Raw genomic sequence first — 18623 nt, 5'->3', positions numbered from 1 at the left:
AACTGTCGTATTACACCTTATATATGTAAAAACTTCGCTAAAACAATGGATTTTTAAATATAGTTACAAAAAATACAAATTGTAACTCACTGCTACTGTTTTGCCTTAAAAGTTAGACCACTAAGATAAGAGGAATGTTACAGTTATGGATTGTAATTTAGAATATATATATCCGGCTCGATTGGATCAGCATCTTCTGGTCCTAGGCCGACTGCCTATTAATTAATAACTTGGTAACATTAGTAATACATCATGAATTCAACTGTAAGGAGTTTTTGGGGGATCTTCTGATGAAGTTTGTATAATATATTAGAAGGTCATATGTTTAAGTTCCGACTCTCAATGACAATCAACAGATCAGATGGCAATATCAATGCATTTTTAGGGATAGAAACACATTTAGAAGTATTATGGTCACTTCCAAGTTGGACTGCAAAACTTGTCACCGAACCCGAAACACATTTAAGTGCGCAAAGTTATTATAGTTCAATTAAATAATGGATAACACCTCTCCCTTTTATATCCGGTTTTTTTAATGAAAGCTTCAACTTCAGTTGAAGTTGAGGTAAGTTTGCTTTAGACGCATTATTGAATTTTACTATCATTTTATTCGATGCCACACTCGCACTGGTCCTCTATATCCCCTTTTGTACTGGCGTTAGGTGACACTGATATGCTGCAAAAAAACACAGTTTCTTCGTAGCAAGGTATTAATTCTCTGCTCCTATTTTTTCAAAGCGGGTAAAAATTTTACCCTCTTCCACCGTTGAAAACACATACCTACCGTTTCAGATAGCGTACATCTTCTGTCTTTGTTTATTTACTTCACCTGGTGGCCTATGTAGTGACAGCTAATTTTGAAAACTCCCATACAATACGAATGATGAGAGAAAGGGGAAGAATAGAAGAGGCCGTTTTGTGAAATAGTATTAAATAAAGTACTTTTTTGGTGACGAAATTGGGTGTTTAGTTAAATTGTTTAAAAAAATATCATATTATATTATTATATCATATAAATATACGCAAGTCAAGACAGAGAAAAGCAGGTATAGAGTAGTGGTGTTGGCCTTTTATATCGAGAGTGCTTAATCAAGTCCAGGGAAACCAATCATCGGGATACTGTCGAAAAACTTCAGATACCGTGAGATACGGATTCTGAATGAGGATCTGGAATTCTGAATTACGGGGGCCACACTATCTCCCCAAGGCTGCAGCCTATGAGGTAATAAGTGATAATATCTGTTATTATATTTGATACAATTAGCCAGGTGTAGAAAAAGCAGCTACCCTGCTGAAATTACTTTCGCTACCTCGGGCGTTTTTTAAGAACACGAGAGCTCGTTTTATATGTAGATGCAGGGGGAGGAAAAAGGTTCGATGGAAGTGTGGATCGGTGGCCAGTTAACACAGTTGACTAAGCATGCCCTGATTATTGAAATTCCAGTGTGCCCTTAAAGTTTTTTAAAAGCCTGATGAGAGGTAGGGCTGGTTATTTTACCTGAGTAATGGGATACCCGGGTACTCAGGTAGCAGGAATCCGGTTACCCTGATATTACGCGAGTATCCGAAAATCCCTATGCCCGAAGATCACACGAAATATGTGAGCAATGTGGTGTGGAAAAATTGCTTAAAGCCTTTTTCATGATCGGGACATGAAGTACAAACAAAGGTCAGATAATACCCGGCTATCCTATTATGCGGTTACCAGGCACTAACCACATTATTCGGGCAGCTGGCTCCAGTAACAACGTGAGAGTTTGCCGTGTCAGGTATTGTTGTTTTGGCGAGAACATCGAATCGTGTGACTGCCGCATTTTATGGGGCACGTTTTACAACCCGATCCGAGATTCATTCGTCAGCACCGCAGAGGTGAGATAATATGCAGGGCTAAAAATTACAGAAGGATGTAGTAACAAAGAATGCACACAAGTATGAAGCTTACTAAACGTCATTCACCATAGAATTGCCTACGGTTACACTGACTATCAGTATAGTGATGTGTTTAAGGCTAAAACCAGGAAGGATCACTCGGTCCTAATTTGTTTGAAGTTGAAGGTTTTCTGAAGAACAACTACTTTACAATGTGTAATCAAACACTATTGCCTGCAGACCGAGATATGCGCTAGAATTGGCACTTGCCATATAAAACAACGCACACAAGAAAACAAAACAGCCACAAAGAGATGCGATAGAAATATGGTTAACTCTAGAAAAGCTTTGATTTTATGCCGGATCTGGGGTATTTCAATACATCGCATTGTAATGCACATACGAGTGCCACCTCTGCCATAATATAAAAGTGATGCTTGGCGACTTTGGCAAGTGTTAACAAAAGTGTAACTGGTCCCAATGAATATATAGCTGCTAGCACGCTATCTCACCTAATAAAGCCTAATTAATTTTCCCAACTCCCGAAACATTCGTAAAGTCATTACATATCCTGCCTTTCGATCCAACCACGTCGACCATGTCGCGACGGGCGGAAGAAATGCGTTTGGACCACACTCGGAGCGGCAAAAACCAGGGAAAAGTACTTGGAAAGGGCAAAAGAATTTAGATGTACATTATGATTATTATTTTAAACAAATTACCTTCATATTAGCCGTGTTTTTTTTACACGCGTATACGTTTCGTTTGCGCGTGAAAAAAACGCCCATCCTCGCTTAGATAATGCTTAGGAGACCCATCTACCGGCATTGGTTAAATAACTACAGCTACAACACAGGGTGTACCGAAAAGAGGATACACAACCCTCTGATGGCCATAGGGTATAACATATAGCTGAATCAGTTGCGATGAATTGTGGACACACATAAAATAGATAGAATTAGTGTAGAGGGTGAAACAGAGACACATATTTCAGTTACATCTGAGAATAATGCGTATTGAAATTTAGTAGGACAAATTTTATGCGCAGCAATTTCAGAGGTGTATTTAAAGTTTGTCGCTTAGCAGTCCATATAAAGTTTAAGCGTAAACGAATATAGAAGAATAAAAAAACACAGCTATTGTGTGGATAATATTCAAATTCCTCTAATTTTGTTAAATAAACAAAATTATTTTTATGAAAATTGTCACCAATTTGAATGAAAGAAAAGTCAACACAAAACAAAGTTGGAGAAAAAAGTGGTTCCGTTGCATACTTTTCCAGGAAAATTAATTTGTATGGTTCTTTCTACAATCTTTCTTCTGAATGAAAAAGTAGTTTAGCAAAGAGGCAAATTGAGTTTAAGAGTGGGAGTTCAAGATGGCGGATTAGAAAGAGAAGCTGCCAGCGTCAGTCACCTTGCTGTTACATTCACAAAAATTCACGTGAACGATATGCTCGACCAAGACAAATACGACGTCGTGTTCTAGAAAATATGTATCGTGCTGGTTTAAATTATCCACAAATTGATTACAGTATGCATGGATATATTGGATTAATGAGTGCGATATGTCCACATCGTGAAGCAGCTAAGTTTCTGGGTGAAACGGCTGGCAAGTGTTGTGGTAATGGCAAAGTGAAATTGCCGGCATTTGAAACTCCACCTGATCCATTGCACTCATTGATTTTTGGAGGATCACCAATGTTGAAGCATTTTATGAATCATATACAAGAATACAATTCATCATTTCAAATGACTTCTTTTGGTGCTACACAAATTATAAGAGACAATTTTATGCCGACATTTAAGGTGATTCCTTCATGTGGTATATCTAATTGTTCTGTAGATCTAAGTAACAGTTTCTACAATGTTTTTAAGGATTCTGATCCAACATCAAATTACATTGCATACACATTACAGATTCAAGGTCAGATTTATCATCAAGCGGGTGCATTGTTACGATTTCCTGACGCTAACCATCAATTTTTGAAAATATATTTTATCGGAGATGAAAATTGTGACTTGGATGAACGTTGCACAATTGGCTCACATACAAAACGAGCGATTATTTGCGATCTCCAAAGATTTCTTCATCAGAACAATGAATTGGTGAAATTGTTCAAAACCGCTCTCGATCATATGCCATCTGATAATCACAAAATCATAATCAGAGTGGATAAAACGCCTTTTGGTGAGCATGCCAGAAGTTTTAGTGTAACGACGATTGATGAAGTGGCAATTGTAATTGTTGGCGATCAATTTCAATCCCGCGATATTGTACTTCATTGTAGAAATGAACAATTACAGCGTGTTTCGGAGCTTCATCGCAGTTACGACGCTTTACAATATCCAATTCTACATTGGAAAGGTGATGATGGTTATCACATTAATATACCAATGATAGATCCAAGAACCGGTAAATAATATACTAATTATATTAATAAGATATTAAGTAAAATATAAAATTTAAAATCGATTGAACATATTTTTTATATGTCGAGATGTTCAAAAGAAAGTTAGTGCGATGAATTATTATTCTTATCGTATGATGATTCGTGCACAAGAACAAAATTACGTTCTGAGATGTGGTAAACTTTTTCACCAATACATTGTAGACATGTATGCAAAAATTGAAACTGACGTCTCAATTTCATCCGATTCAATCAAGCCAAATTGCGATCTGAAGAGTACATACATTTGCAAGATGCAATAGCGAATGATGCAAATGTGAATGATATCGGACGTCTGATGATATTACCAGCTTCTTATATTGGTAGTTAACGCCACATGCACGAATATGCACAAGATGCTATGTCATATGTTCGAAAATACAGCCGACCAAATCTTTTCATCACTTTTACGTGTAATCCGATGTGGAGAGATATAAAAAATAATTTCTTCGACGGTCAGTCACCAACAGATCGACGCGATTTTACAGCACGTGTATTCCGGCAAAAATTGAAGGCACTGATGGATTTAATTGTGAAACTAAGCGTTTTTGGAAAGTACAATGTTGGATGTACCCGATTAAATGGCAAAAAAGAGGTTTGCCACACGCACACATATTGATATGGCTGGTTCGTAAAATAACACCGAACGAGATTGATAGCATCATACCAGCCGAAATACCAGATCAAACCATCGATCCAGAATTATTTGAAGTGGTAACAAAAAACATGATTCACGGTCCATGCGGTGAAATAAATATGAATTCACCATGTATGATCGATGAGAAATGTTCAAAGCGGTATCCGAGAGCATTAATTTCCGACACCATAACAGGCAATGACGGATATCCATTGTATCGACGTGAATCGTTTGAAAATAATGGTAAAACGGCGATAATAAGAGTGCGCAATCAAGACTTCTAAGTTGATGGGTCGTGCCATATTCACCGATACTGTCAAAAGTTTTTCAGGCTCACATAAATGTTGAGTACTGTAACTCAGTAAAGTCTATCAAATACATTTGTAAATATGTCAATAAAGGAAGAGATACGGCTGTTTTTAGAGTAGATAGTGAAAATAGAAATGATGAAATCACTCAATATCAAATGGAGCGATACATAAACAGTAATGACGCAGTTTGACGTATCTTTTCATTTCCTTTGCACGAAAGACATCCTGTTGTTGTCCATTTGGCAGTTCATCTGGAGAAAGATCAACGATATACCTTATTTTACACCTGGAATGCATCATCGAAAAAATTTCAACGGCGTAAACACCGAACACCAGTTGATGGTCATCCAGGTATTTTCCAAACAGATGCCTTTATTTTTCTCTCGGACGTTGTGGCAGCGCACTGCCCTCAAGTGGCCCGATGAAACCAGGCTAATCCTGTTATATTTATACCTTTCATGAAAATGAAATGGTATATTAAGTTCGTCACGAAACCGAAAATTGTAAGTCCTTAAAGGAAAATAGATAGACCCACCATTAAGTATACCGAAATAATCAGGTTGAAGAGCTGAGTTGTTTTAGCCATGTCCGTCTGTCCGTCTGTCCGTCTGTCCGTCTGTCTGTTTGTATGCAAACTAGTCCCTCAATTTTTGAGATATCTTGATAAAATTTGGTGAGCAGGTGTATTTGGGTGTCCGATTAGACATTTGTCGGAACCGACCGGATCGGACCACTATAGCATATATCCTCCATACGACCGATTTTTCAGAAAAAGAGGATTTTTGTAATATCTTACCCAATTTAACAGATTGAAGCTTCAAACTTCACCATATACTTTCGTATATTGAACATATTGTTGCCTGAAAAAATTTATGAGATCGGTCGTATATATAGTATATATCCCCCACAACCGATTGTTCAGATAAGGAACTTTTCGTAATTACTGCCCTATTTTAAGAGCTAGAGGCTTCAAATTTCAGCGAATGCTTACGTATATAGCATATATTGTTGTCTGAAAAAATCATAAAGATCGGTGCTATATATAGTATATATATGGTGGTATATATAGCATATATATATAGTATATATATATATATTTTCGCAAATTTTAGCCCCATTTTAATAGCTAGAAGCTTCAAATTTCACCGAATATTTACTTATATAGCATATATTGTTGTCTGAAAAAATCATAGAGATCGGTTGTATATATAGTATATATCTCATACAACCGATTGTTCAGATAAGAAACTTTTCGCAATTTCTACCCCATTTTAACAGCTATAAGCTTCAAATTTCACCGATTGCTTACGTATATAGCATATATTGTTGTCTGAAAAAATCATAGAGATCGGTTGTATATATAGTATATATCTCATACAACCGATTGTTCAGATAAGAAACTTTTCGCAATTTCTACCCCATTTTAACAGCTATAAGCTTCAAATTTCACTGATTGCTTACGTATATAGCATATATTGTTGTCTCAAAAAATCATAGAGATCGGTTCTATATATAGTATATATCTCATACAACCGATTGTTCAGATAAGAAACTTTTCGCAATTTCTACCCCATTTTAACAGCTAGAAGCTTCAAATTTCACCAACTGCTTACGTGTATAGCATATATTGATGTCTGAAAAAATCATTGAGATCGGTGACATACATAGTATATATCTCATACAACCGATTGTTCAGATAAGAAAGTTTGCGCAATTTCTGCCCCGTTTTAACAGTTAGAAGCTTCAAATTTCACAAAATGCTTTCGTATATAGCATATATTGTTGTCTGAAAAAATCATAGAGATCGGTGGTATATATATTATATACTTCATATAAACTGTCATATTGACCCCTTTTTTACGGCTAGAATCTTCAAGATTCATCAAATTTCATCACATAGTTACGTTTACGTCATATATTTTTGAAATACGTGATTCGTAGCCATAGTTTTTACATGCAGACCACAAAAAACGTGAAGCTTTGCATCCTCACACAGATTACCTACCTATTTTTTATTTTATATTTATCTTAAAAATCGTTTAGATATGTTCAAATTTCACCAAATGCTTACGTGTATAGCATATATTGTTGTCTGAGAAAATCATAGATACCGGTGGTATATATAGTATATATCCCATACAACCGATTGTTCAGATAAGAAACTTTGCGCAATTTTTTCCCCATTTTAACAGTTATAAGCTTCAAATTTCACCGATTGCTTACGTATATAGTATGTATTGTTGTGTCAAAAAATCATAGAGATCGGTGATATATATAATATATATATGATGGTATATATAGTATATATATATAGTATATATATATTTTTTTTACGATTTCGGCCCTATTTTAACAGCTAGAAGCTTCAAATTTCACCAACTGCTTACGTGTATAGCATATATTGATGTCTGAAAAAATCATTGAGATCGGTGGTACACATAGTATATATCTCATACAACCGATTGTTCAGATAAGAAACTTTGCGCAATTTCTGCCCCATTTTAACAGTTAGAAGCTTCAAATTTCACAAAATGCTTACGTATATAGCATATATTGTTGTCTGAAAAAATCATAGAGATCGGTCGTATATATATTATATACTTCATATAAACTGTCATTTTGACCCCTTTTTTACGGCTAGAATCTTCAAAATTCATCAAATTTGATCAAATAGTTACGTTTTCGTCATATATTTTTGAAATACGTGATTCGTAGTCATAGTTTTTACACGCAGACCACAAAAAACCTGAAACTTTGCATCCTCACACAAAGTACCTACCCGTTTTTTATTTTATATTTATCTTAAAAATCGTTAAGGTATGTAGATCTGTTCACTATATATTTCTTATCTTATACATCCGATTATTCGGAGATTACGAACGGGATAAGATTATTGTTCAGCCCCATTCATGAAAGGTATGAAGTCTTCGGCACAGCCGAAGACAGTCCCGTTCTTACTTGTTTATTTTATATTTATCTTAAAAATCGTTTAGATATGTTCAAATTTCACCAAATGCTTACGTGTATAGCATATATTGTTGTCTGAGAAAATCATAGATACCGGTGGTATATATAGTATATATCCCATACAACCGATTGTTCAGATAAGAAACTTTGCGCAATTTTTTCCCCATTTTAACAGTTATAAGCTTCAAATTTCACCGATTGCTTACGTATATAGTATGTATTGTTGTGTCAAAAAATCATAGAGATCGGTGATATATATAATATATATATGATGGTATATATAGTATATATATATTTTTTTTACGATTTCGGCCCCATTTTAACAGCTAGAAGCTTCAAATTTCACCAACTGCTTACGTGTATAGCATATATTGATGTCTGAAAAAATCATTGAGATCGGTGGTACACATAGTATATATCTCATACAACCGATTGTTCAGATAAGAAACTTTGCGCAATTTCTGCCCCATTTTAACAGTTAGAAGCTTCAAATTTCACAAAATGCTTACGTATATAGCATATATTGTTGTCTGAAAAAATCATAGAGATCGGTCGTATATATATTATATACTTCATATAAACTGTCATTTTGACCCCTTTTTTACGGCTAGAATCTTCAAAATTCATCAAATTTGATCAAATAGTTACGTTTTCGTCATATATTTTTGAAATACGTGATTCGTAGTCATAGTTTTTACACGCAGACCACAAAAAACCTGAAACTTTGCATCCTCACACAAAGTACCTACCCGTTTTTTATTTTATATTTATCTTAAAAATCGTTAAGGTATGTAGATCTGTTCACTATATATTTCTTATCTTATACATCCGATTATTCGGAGATTACGAACGGGATAAGATTATTGTTCAGCCCCATTCATGAAAGGTATGAAGTCTTCGGCACAGCCGAAGACAGTCCCGTTCTTACTTGTTTTTTTTTGTTTTTGTTTTTTTAATTCATACATAGTTTTTTTTTTTTTTGGGAAGGATGTATACGATACATCCCAACAATGCTGAATGTTTCTATTTGCGAATGTTGTTGGTAAACGTTCGAGGACCAAAATTATTTCAGGATTTAAGAACAGTTCACGGTCATTTTTGGCAGACATATCGCGAAGCATGTCAGCTCTTGCATTTGTTAGAAGATGACACTCATTGGGACGCACCACTTCATGATGCATCGATTTCATCTCATCCACAGCAAATACGAATGCTATTTTCGATTATACTATCAACATGCTTGCCATCGAATCCAATTGAATTGTGGAATAAATATAAAGATTACATGACTGAAGATATTTTAATTCGGATGCGTCGTAGAGAAATGGATCCTGATTTGCTGGTTACATTGGAAATGTACAATGAAGCTTTGGTAATAATTGAAGATAGGTGTCTTGCGATAGCCAATAAAGCATTGGGGCAGTTAGCTTTGATTTCACCAAATCGTGCAATGCATGATTTATTTGATCGAGAGTTGCAGCGTGTACAACAATTCGATTGTGACGATTTACGTACATTTGTTCAATCCAACATCACCAAATTGAACAATCAACAAAATGATATATATGACAAAATCGTGCAAGCTGTTTCTGATAACACTGGTGGATTATATTTTTTGGATGCACCTTGCGGCACCGGAAAAACATTTGTGATTTCATGATTTTAGCGACTATTCGATCGCAACAGAAAATTGCTTTGGCACTCGCTACTTCTGGAATTGCTGCAACTTTATTGGATGGAGGACGAACAGCTCATTCAGCTTTAAAATTGCCATTGAATATACAGGTGGTTGAAACTCCAACCTGTAACATATCCAAAAATTCAGCGATGGCAAAAGTTTTGTAACAAGCAGCGGTTATTCTATTGGATGAGTGTACAATGGCAAACAAAAAATCATTGGAAGCATTAAATCGAACGATGCAAGATTTACGTGGAAACCGAAGGCTTTTTGGTGGTGCTTTAATTTTATTGTCAGGTGGCTTTCGACAAACATTGCCCGTTATTCCACGATCAACACCGGCAGATGAGATCAATGCATGTTTGAAGTCTTCCTTTTTGTTGCGATACGTGAAAAAATTAACATTACACACAAACATGTGTGTTCAGTTGCACAATGATCAGTCTGCAGAGCAGTTCTCGAAGCAATTGTTAAAGATCGGAAATGGCAAAATTCCAATCGATAAAACAAATGGTTTGATTACATTGCCAAACAATTTTTGTACAATTATGCAATCAAAAGAAGAATTAATTGAACGGGTGTTTCCAAATATTGTTCAAAATTACATGAATAACGATTGGTTGAGAGACCGCGCAATATTGGCACCAAAAATGTACATGGCAATGTAATCAATCATCACATTCTGAATAAATTGGCAGGTGTGGTGACAACATACAAGTCAGTGGATAGCGCAATGAATCAGTATGACGCAGTGAATTATCCAGTTGAAATTTTGTATTCATTGGAACCGTCTGGCATGCAGCCGCATTGTTTAAATTTGAAGGTCGGCTCATCAGTTATTTTATTACGGAATTTAAATGCACCAAAACTGTGTAATGGAACAAGACTGAATGTAAAAAAGTTGATAAAGAATTTAATTGAAGCAACAATACTGACCAGCAAAGCGAAAGGTGAAATTGTGCTTATACCGCGAATGCCACTGATACCAACAGACATGTCATTTGAATTCAAGCGTTTGCAATTTCCAGTGCGCCTGTCAGTCAACCAGGCGCAAGGACAAACGCTTCGAGTATGCGGATTGAATTGGGAGGAACCGTGCTTTTCGCATGGACAGCTATACGTTGCCTGTTCCAGAGTAGGCTGTCCAAATTGTTTGTTTATTCATATCCCAGATGGAAAAACGAAAAATGTAGTGTATCCAAATGTTTTGGATTAAGAATTGAAATAAAGATTAAAAAAGTTCTATGATATTTTATTCTTTGTCCAATATTTCTATTGATGTAGCGAAGCAAACCGGGGTCCCGCTAGTTGGATATAAGAAATGATTTTAAAACCGCGAACTGGATGCTGATAATGAAGGCGCTAGGAAAGTTTTGCACACCTGCTTACCTGCTCAGAATAATCGGTAGCTATTTTTGTGAGAGAGTACTCTTCTTTGATACGGATGAGGGACAAAGAAAGTACAACATCACCGGCGGTGCCCCTCAGGATTCTGTTCTAGGTCCAAAGCCATGGAATGCGATGTATAATGGTGTACTACAAGTCGACTTTCCCAGAGGCACGCAAATTGTCAGCTATGCTCCAAGCATTATGTAAAGAAGCCGTGGGGAGAATAAAAGAATGGCGAACGAACATAGGACTGGAAATGGCTAGCAGTTAGACAGAAGTGGTATGGATGAGTAAGTCCTAACCATAGGAGGCTATGAAATATAGTCAAAGCCCTTCTTGAATTATTTTGGGGGTGAACATCGACTCAAAACTGACTATTAAAGATCATCTCAGAGTTAGTGGAGCCCTAACGCAAATAATGCCCAACATCAGTGGCCCAGGTAACGCTACCCGTCAGCTATTATCCGCAACCAGGCCGATAATTTTATGCAGCACCAGTATGGCACGGATCTAAAATGGTTCATCAAAGAGAGATACCAGCAGCCTACCGTATTACTGCTATACGAATAGCATGTGCCCACCGGACGGTGTCCAACGACGCGATCCTTGTTTTATCTCGAAAATTCTCAGTAGGTTTATTGTCAAGTGAAATGGCCTATCTGTATGGCATTGGTATCGGTCGACCATCTGAAGATACCAAGGAAAGCGGAAGCTCACGAACATTAGTTAAGTGGCAAGAAAGGTGGAAGAAAAGGGCGCTTGGCCTTCAAGTTATTTCGGAATATACTTGAATGGTACAAGCGGAAGCACGGCGAACTAAACTACTATCTCACGCAAATATTGGATGGGAACGGCGTTTTCAAGTAGTATCTACATAAGCGTAGGATACACGAGGATGGTTTCTGTCCACGCTGTCCCACCGAATTGCAAAACGCAGAACACGAATGTTTCATTCCACTCGTTTTCATGGCGGAAGCCTTTCCGTACACAGAGCTTTTAGAGAGGAGCCTTTCATTAGGAATTTAGTTCCCGTAATGTGCAGAGACATACAATTTTGAACTGCGGTGAGTAAAGTGGCGTTTCTAGTGATGACGCGATTAAAGCATGGACGACAGGAGCGCAGAGGAATGCGCATGAGAAGCAGTAGGTACTACAGGGACAGGATCAGCCGGGTTTCATTGGGCCACTTGAGGGCATTGCGCTGCGCCTTCATCCAGGAAAAAGAATATAGGGATAGATGGAGTGGAAAAGAAGTGATGGAAAAGATGAAGAGCGAGAAAAAAGTTAAATGAGGAGTACATAATATTATGAGGAAAAGGGGTGGGAGAATAAGAGGTAAAAACTTCTTAAAACTTATGCAGAAAGACCAAAGTTAAGGCGGAAGAAAATTTATAAACAAAGAATTATTAGTAAATGTTCTTTTGAAAAAGAATAGCTAAATAAACTTGGACTAAAAACATTTCGCTAGAATATCAACAATTATATTGAATTTGTTATTTTGGTAAAGTAGAAGCTGTTTGCTCACATGGTTTAAATTCTTATTATTATTTATAAAACATTAGATTGGTTAATTAAGCTCCTGTTATGTGTAAATTTATATGGAAATGTCATTTCACAATGCTTTATAAACATTTTGTTGTTCTAATCTACAATTTTAGCAGACACTATAACGGCGGCCGCCGTGGTGTGGTGCTCCGCCTACCACACCAAAGATCCTGGGCTCGAACCCCAGGCAAAGCAACGTCAAAAAAATTTAGAAAAAAGGTGTTTGTATTAAAACTCATCTGCCTTGCAGATGCAGTTAGGAGTCGGCGTGAAACTTGTAGGTCCCATCCCGCCAATTTGTAGAAAAAAATAAATAGGAGCACGAGAGAAGGTCGGCCCTAAATCTCTTCGAAGGTTTTTTTTGGGCCGAATGGATACAAAAATAATAAGATTTTCTTTGTATAGCTTTCAAATTATTGAAGTCTAGAAGAACAAGTTTTTGTTTATTTTTTATTGACACAACCCAATAATGTATAAATAGCGCAAAAACAACTAATCTTACCTCACTTAGTATTTAACAGCGGCGGAAAACGCTACAAACTAGTTAAAATGAATTTATTCAGTAATTTCGCAATCTTATTTCTCATCCTTAGTTGCCCTCAAATATCTAGGGGCGAAGATTCGGACATAGAGGATAACTCACCTCCGATGTCTGCGGAGGATGATACGGAAGTAGAGGATAACACACCTGAGATGTCTGACGGCGGTGATTCGGAAACAGAGGATAGCCCATCTCAGATGCCTGCGGGCGATTCTTCGAAAAAGGGGGATACCAAATATTTAGTATCAATTTATTATTCTCGTGAAACACGTGGTAGAAAATATCGTTGCGCTGGCGCATTGGTAGCTATGAATATGGTGGTTACTACTTGGAGTTGCGTGAAGGGTTTAAAGAGGAAGAGTCTGACCGTTGTAGCTGGGTCAAGCAAATTATATGGAAGAGAACATATTCGCACAGTGAGAAGAATTTCTCGGCCAAGGAAATTTAATCCGAAAAGAGGCAGAATGAATATTGCTGTGCTTAAAGTGAAAACACCCTTTGAAAAGAGTCCTAAAATTGATAGTATAGAATTATGCAATGCTCCATTAACCTCGAAATCAGAAATGCTAGTTAGCGGATGGCGTGGACCGGATAACGCACTCCGAACTAGTAAGGTGCCTGTAATACTACGGAACCACTGCAAGCCTCATTTCAAGGATTTCAAGATCAGAGTAAAACATTCAATGATTTGTGCTGGTGGAAAAAAAGATGCGTATTTTGGAGGATCTGGAGCACCGGGAGTTATTAATGGACAACTTTGTGCGATCGCCGTAGCTGAGCAGGAAGATAAGACACTTCCGCATCTATATACAGATTTAAGTAATTCAAAAGTTCAAAGCTTTGTACGATCCGCGATATGGGACCCATATTTTCAAAAATAATTCATTGCTAGAACAGACACCGGGAAACTCGCAAAAATCAGAGTGTCAATATATTGTTGTAAAAAGTTGTTTGTTTTTATTTTTCGATAAATAATAATTTGTTCTTGATACAATTATACTGTTACAATAAATCCTTTGGTACAATTAAAAACTAGTTGTGAGAAAATTATTATAGTAATATAGATTATTAGATATATAGTTTTTGAGTGAAATATCGCCGTATCTCGACGGAAAGCGTCATTTCAGAACTTTTTTCATAAACGCCCCACGAGCTAACGTCAAAGGATTTTCAATTTATGTTGAGATAGGGCCTTTTCGAAACGGTAGCACATAGAAGTCGAAATGGCGACATATTCCATTTTACTGTATCATCTGTAAATAAATATTGCTGATTTTGATTTAATAAATTGATATGCAATGAAAGTGTGTCGCATGCAAATGCCTTAGGGTGGTGAGACAAATTTTTAATCACAACCAGGGATGTCATTTTTGCTGAGTTCAACAAAAGTTATGATCCGGACTGTTAAAAAATTTTGTGTATTGAAGTGCAAATCGCAATACATATACGAAATTATATAACCAATGCAACTTTTTTGAATTGAAAAAAAAAAAAATAATAATAATAATTTTTAATTTTTAAAAGGGACCCCCTTTAATGAAAAAATTTTTAATTAAAATTTTTCTCAGCTGCATAATATTTTTGGAAAATTTTATGTTATTAATTTGTTAGTGTTGATTGGAATATAATACCAGCTTTGAAATTCAGGCACCAGGGAGTGCTATGAAAATTTTTTTTTATATTCAAAGTGTGAATTTTTATCTTTGCCTCTTCTTCAGGGCAAAAGAATATAATGGAATATAAGGAGTCTGCCTTAGGAGTCTTTTTGGATAGCTGGTAATCATGGATTGTCTTTGCTACATCAAAGTACATCCAGCCATAACCAGATTGATCGGATGTATGTGAAACTGCAGAAAGATTACTTCACTTAGTAGATTTGTAGAGCATTTTGTTTGCCGAGAGGGGACTTTAATTTTCATGTTCCTACCTTGTCCAAAGTAGCATCTATTGCCATTTTTATTGTGATTCTTCGCTGGATTTCAGAACTGAATTTGTTGTTTGTATAAATGTAGGTTCCCGAATAAACGAAGTATTTTATTATTTCGAAATAATGGCTGCATTCGAATAATGGCAGTGGCGTGGTTGTTAAGGCGAAAATGCGCTGACTTCTTGCCAGATGACAACATGTACTTCGTTTGGTCCTCATTCACAATCAAACCCATCTTTTCCGTTTCTTTTTCAATTTTTGAGTAAGCAGAACTTACAGCGCGGGTGTTCAGGTCAATGATATCAATATCATCAGCATACGCCAAGTTAATACGGTTAAGTTCTACAGCTAGTATAAATTTCTCCAACATTAAATTAAAGAAATCGTACGAGGGGTGTTCGCACGGCTCGGAAAGGTCCTTCCAAATTCTGACTTACCTGATGGTGTTGCTTAACATCATATTGCATAGCCATGTCAGCTTGGCACGAAAACAAAATTCAGAAATTGCAGCATACATACATCCTTTCCATGCTATCATAAGCAGCTTCAAAATCGACGAAGAGGTGATGTGTATCAATTGTTTTCTCGGGGCTTTTTCAAGATTTGGCGCATAGTGAAAATGTGATCGATATTAGATTTCCCGTCGGCCAGCACGGTGTGATGGTAGGAAGCTCCGTACACAACACCGCATAAGTAAGGTCCAATGAGTAGATTTACGGTGGCCTTCAACATTTCTCATAATACGCTTGACAAGGCTTTATATGCGATATTAAGATAATTAATTTAGTCGATAATTCTGTATTGCGAACGACAGCTCAGACTAACGAATCGTCTCATAAAGACGAAATAAGGCGAAGGTAAGTATAAATCCATATGTAGCCATAGTTTAACATAATCCAAATACTCGAACGATTCGTTTTTGTGGCGGAACGAAGGAACGGTCGTTTCGTAATAGAGAAGGAGGCCCTTAAGTTTATAACTTCATTTAAATTTAACTCAAATGTAAAAACACTTTGCATTTCAGAAGGTTTTACATGTACAATGTCTTTCAATTTTATTATTTACTTTATATTAAGTGGTTTGAGTGCTTTTCCGCGTATTCAATACGTATCTTGCAATCGATTTTTAAGTAACTTCTCATTGAGTTACCAACTGAAACTTCACGCATATTTTAAGTCACCGTGACAAAGGTGCAGAAGGAAAAAGAAATTCCCTTGATGATGCACGGAACGAAATAATATGATGAGAAATGGAAATTTGAAATCGGCTCTTAAGTAAGTTTTGCATGAGCTGGAGACTTGAAATTTCAAACTGAATTCAGATGACAATGACAGTATAAAACATATTACAAAAATATTAAGGAACGGAGGGAATGTTGCGATCGATTATACTGTGCTGGGATTGTACAGTTCACAAAATGCAAGGGTGTACTGTGAATAACGTTGTGGTGTATTTAGGGTTTGGACTTTTCATCAAAGGCCCGTCCTACGTAGCATTGAGCCGAGTAAAATCTTTAAATGCTCTTCGTATAGAAGAGCTGGATGCCGCCAAACCAAACACACTTTTTATTTTTATTTCGTATAAATATTTTACAATTTCTATGTCAAAATTTTAAAATCAAAGTTCAGGATGAATATATCTTTGTATAAGGACAGATTTTTCCCTGACTTTTGTGCCAAGGAATGAAATCAGCAGGAATATTCTAAATTTCATTATTCCCTTCTCATTTAAAATTTTTAACGTCTTTTTCAAAAGAAAATATAATTTATATAATAAAACATACTGTGATGAATATTAGTAATACTAAGTGATACTCACATCTCTAATCCGATACTAAGCAGTGAGTTGTATGCACATCAACAAATCAATCATTATGTCTACCCATATGTCCATACAAGCAGCTGAGGGCAAAGCACAAACACATGCATATATCTGAGATACTCCCAAAAGTAGGCAATAATTTGTGCAAGTATCACTTACATATACACGCGCATATGAGAGGCTATATGCGTGCATCTGTAGTTATAGCTGATAAGTTTATAGCTGATAAATAAGCAGTAGATTCTAGAAATAGAATCGCCTAGAAATATGTCAACGATACAATGAAACAGTATAAAAAGCAGCAACAGTTGAGTGAGCACGACAATCAGTTTGATTTAAGCAAGCAATCAGTTGCGAAGTATAAGTGTTATTGTGAAGTACTTTAATAAAGGCGATTTTGCATTATTGAATAGTGGAGTTATTTATTCAACAGTCTAGTGATTCGAACGTTAGTAGAAGGTTGCAAATAAGCGGAATTGCACGAAATTCGTTACAATACGATAGATTTGTATTGTCAGTAGTTGATACAACAGTTCACCAGGTAACCTTAAATTTTGACCAATTTTGGAAATATTCACTTTCCTCCCCTTTTAATGTTTATTTTCATCCTAGTTTAGGTGGCATGCTGAGCACGTCGGGCAGGACTTCCGGCCACCCGCGACGCTGGCTAAATACGCGATCTAGGTTAAGTTCAATTTTAATGCAAATTTTTTTTTCATGTTTATGCAGAATGCCTAACTTTTCCGCATCTGATTGCGATCCCCCTAATGCAACTCTGCAATTCGATACTCGACTTTAACTTATAGTCACCCACACCATTACCGCGACATGCATGTGCATGCATGTACATGCACGTGTATGTGTGCTTTTTGCCAGCACTCACGCGTATGCATGTCGGGGTTGATGTGTGGGTGCTTTCCCCTCCAAAACGGAGGATTTCGCGGGCCTCTTGGATTTTAGCAACCACCCAGCTCACATCTGCCGCCAGCGATCTCTACCGTTTTCTGCAATACCTTCAGGTAATATTGTATCCTTAATATTTCTTAGCTCTACATAATAAAGCATATCCAATTATAACGAGAATTCTCGTCTTATCTTTTTCTTTCTCTATTCCATGCGCCATATTCCACTGAGATCGACCCCGGTGCGCCCACCGACTCAGGAGCAGACGCACCCCGGCTGAAGACCATTTCAGCAGGAGTAGCTGAAATAGCTTCTTTGAAAGTCGATTGCAAACCTAAAAGTATTATCGGTAGCTCCTCTTTCTAATTTCTAGCCCTATTTCTAGACGTTGTTGAAGATTTTAGCTGTCTATGAAAACGGTCCACCATGCTATTTGCTTGTGAAGTTAACTGGTCACCCCTATCTGTTGTTATTTCAAATGGAACTCCAAATATGTATATTCATCAAAAATTTCAAAAGTTCGCAGCTCTCGGTTGAAGGCTTCGAACTCCGCAATAGCCGTTTTGTACTGCCCGATATCCTTGGA

Source organism: Eurosta solidaginis, chromosome 1, assembly GCF_040869045.1.
Source record: "Eurosta solidaginis isolate ZX-2024a chromosome 1, ASM4086904v1, whole genome shotgun sequence".
Classification (NCBI taxonomy): Eukaryota; Metazoa; Arthropoda; class Insecta; order Diptera; family Tephritidae; genus Eurosta; species Eurosta solidaginis.
The sequence above is the reverse complement of the archived record's forward strand: the minus strand, read 5'-3'. Positions refer to the sequence as shown.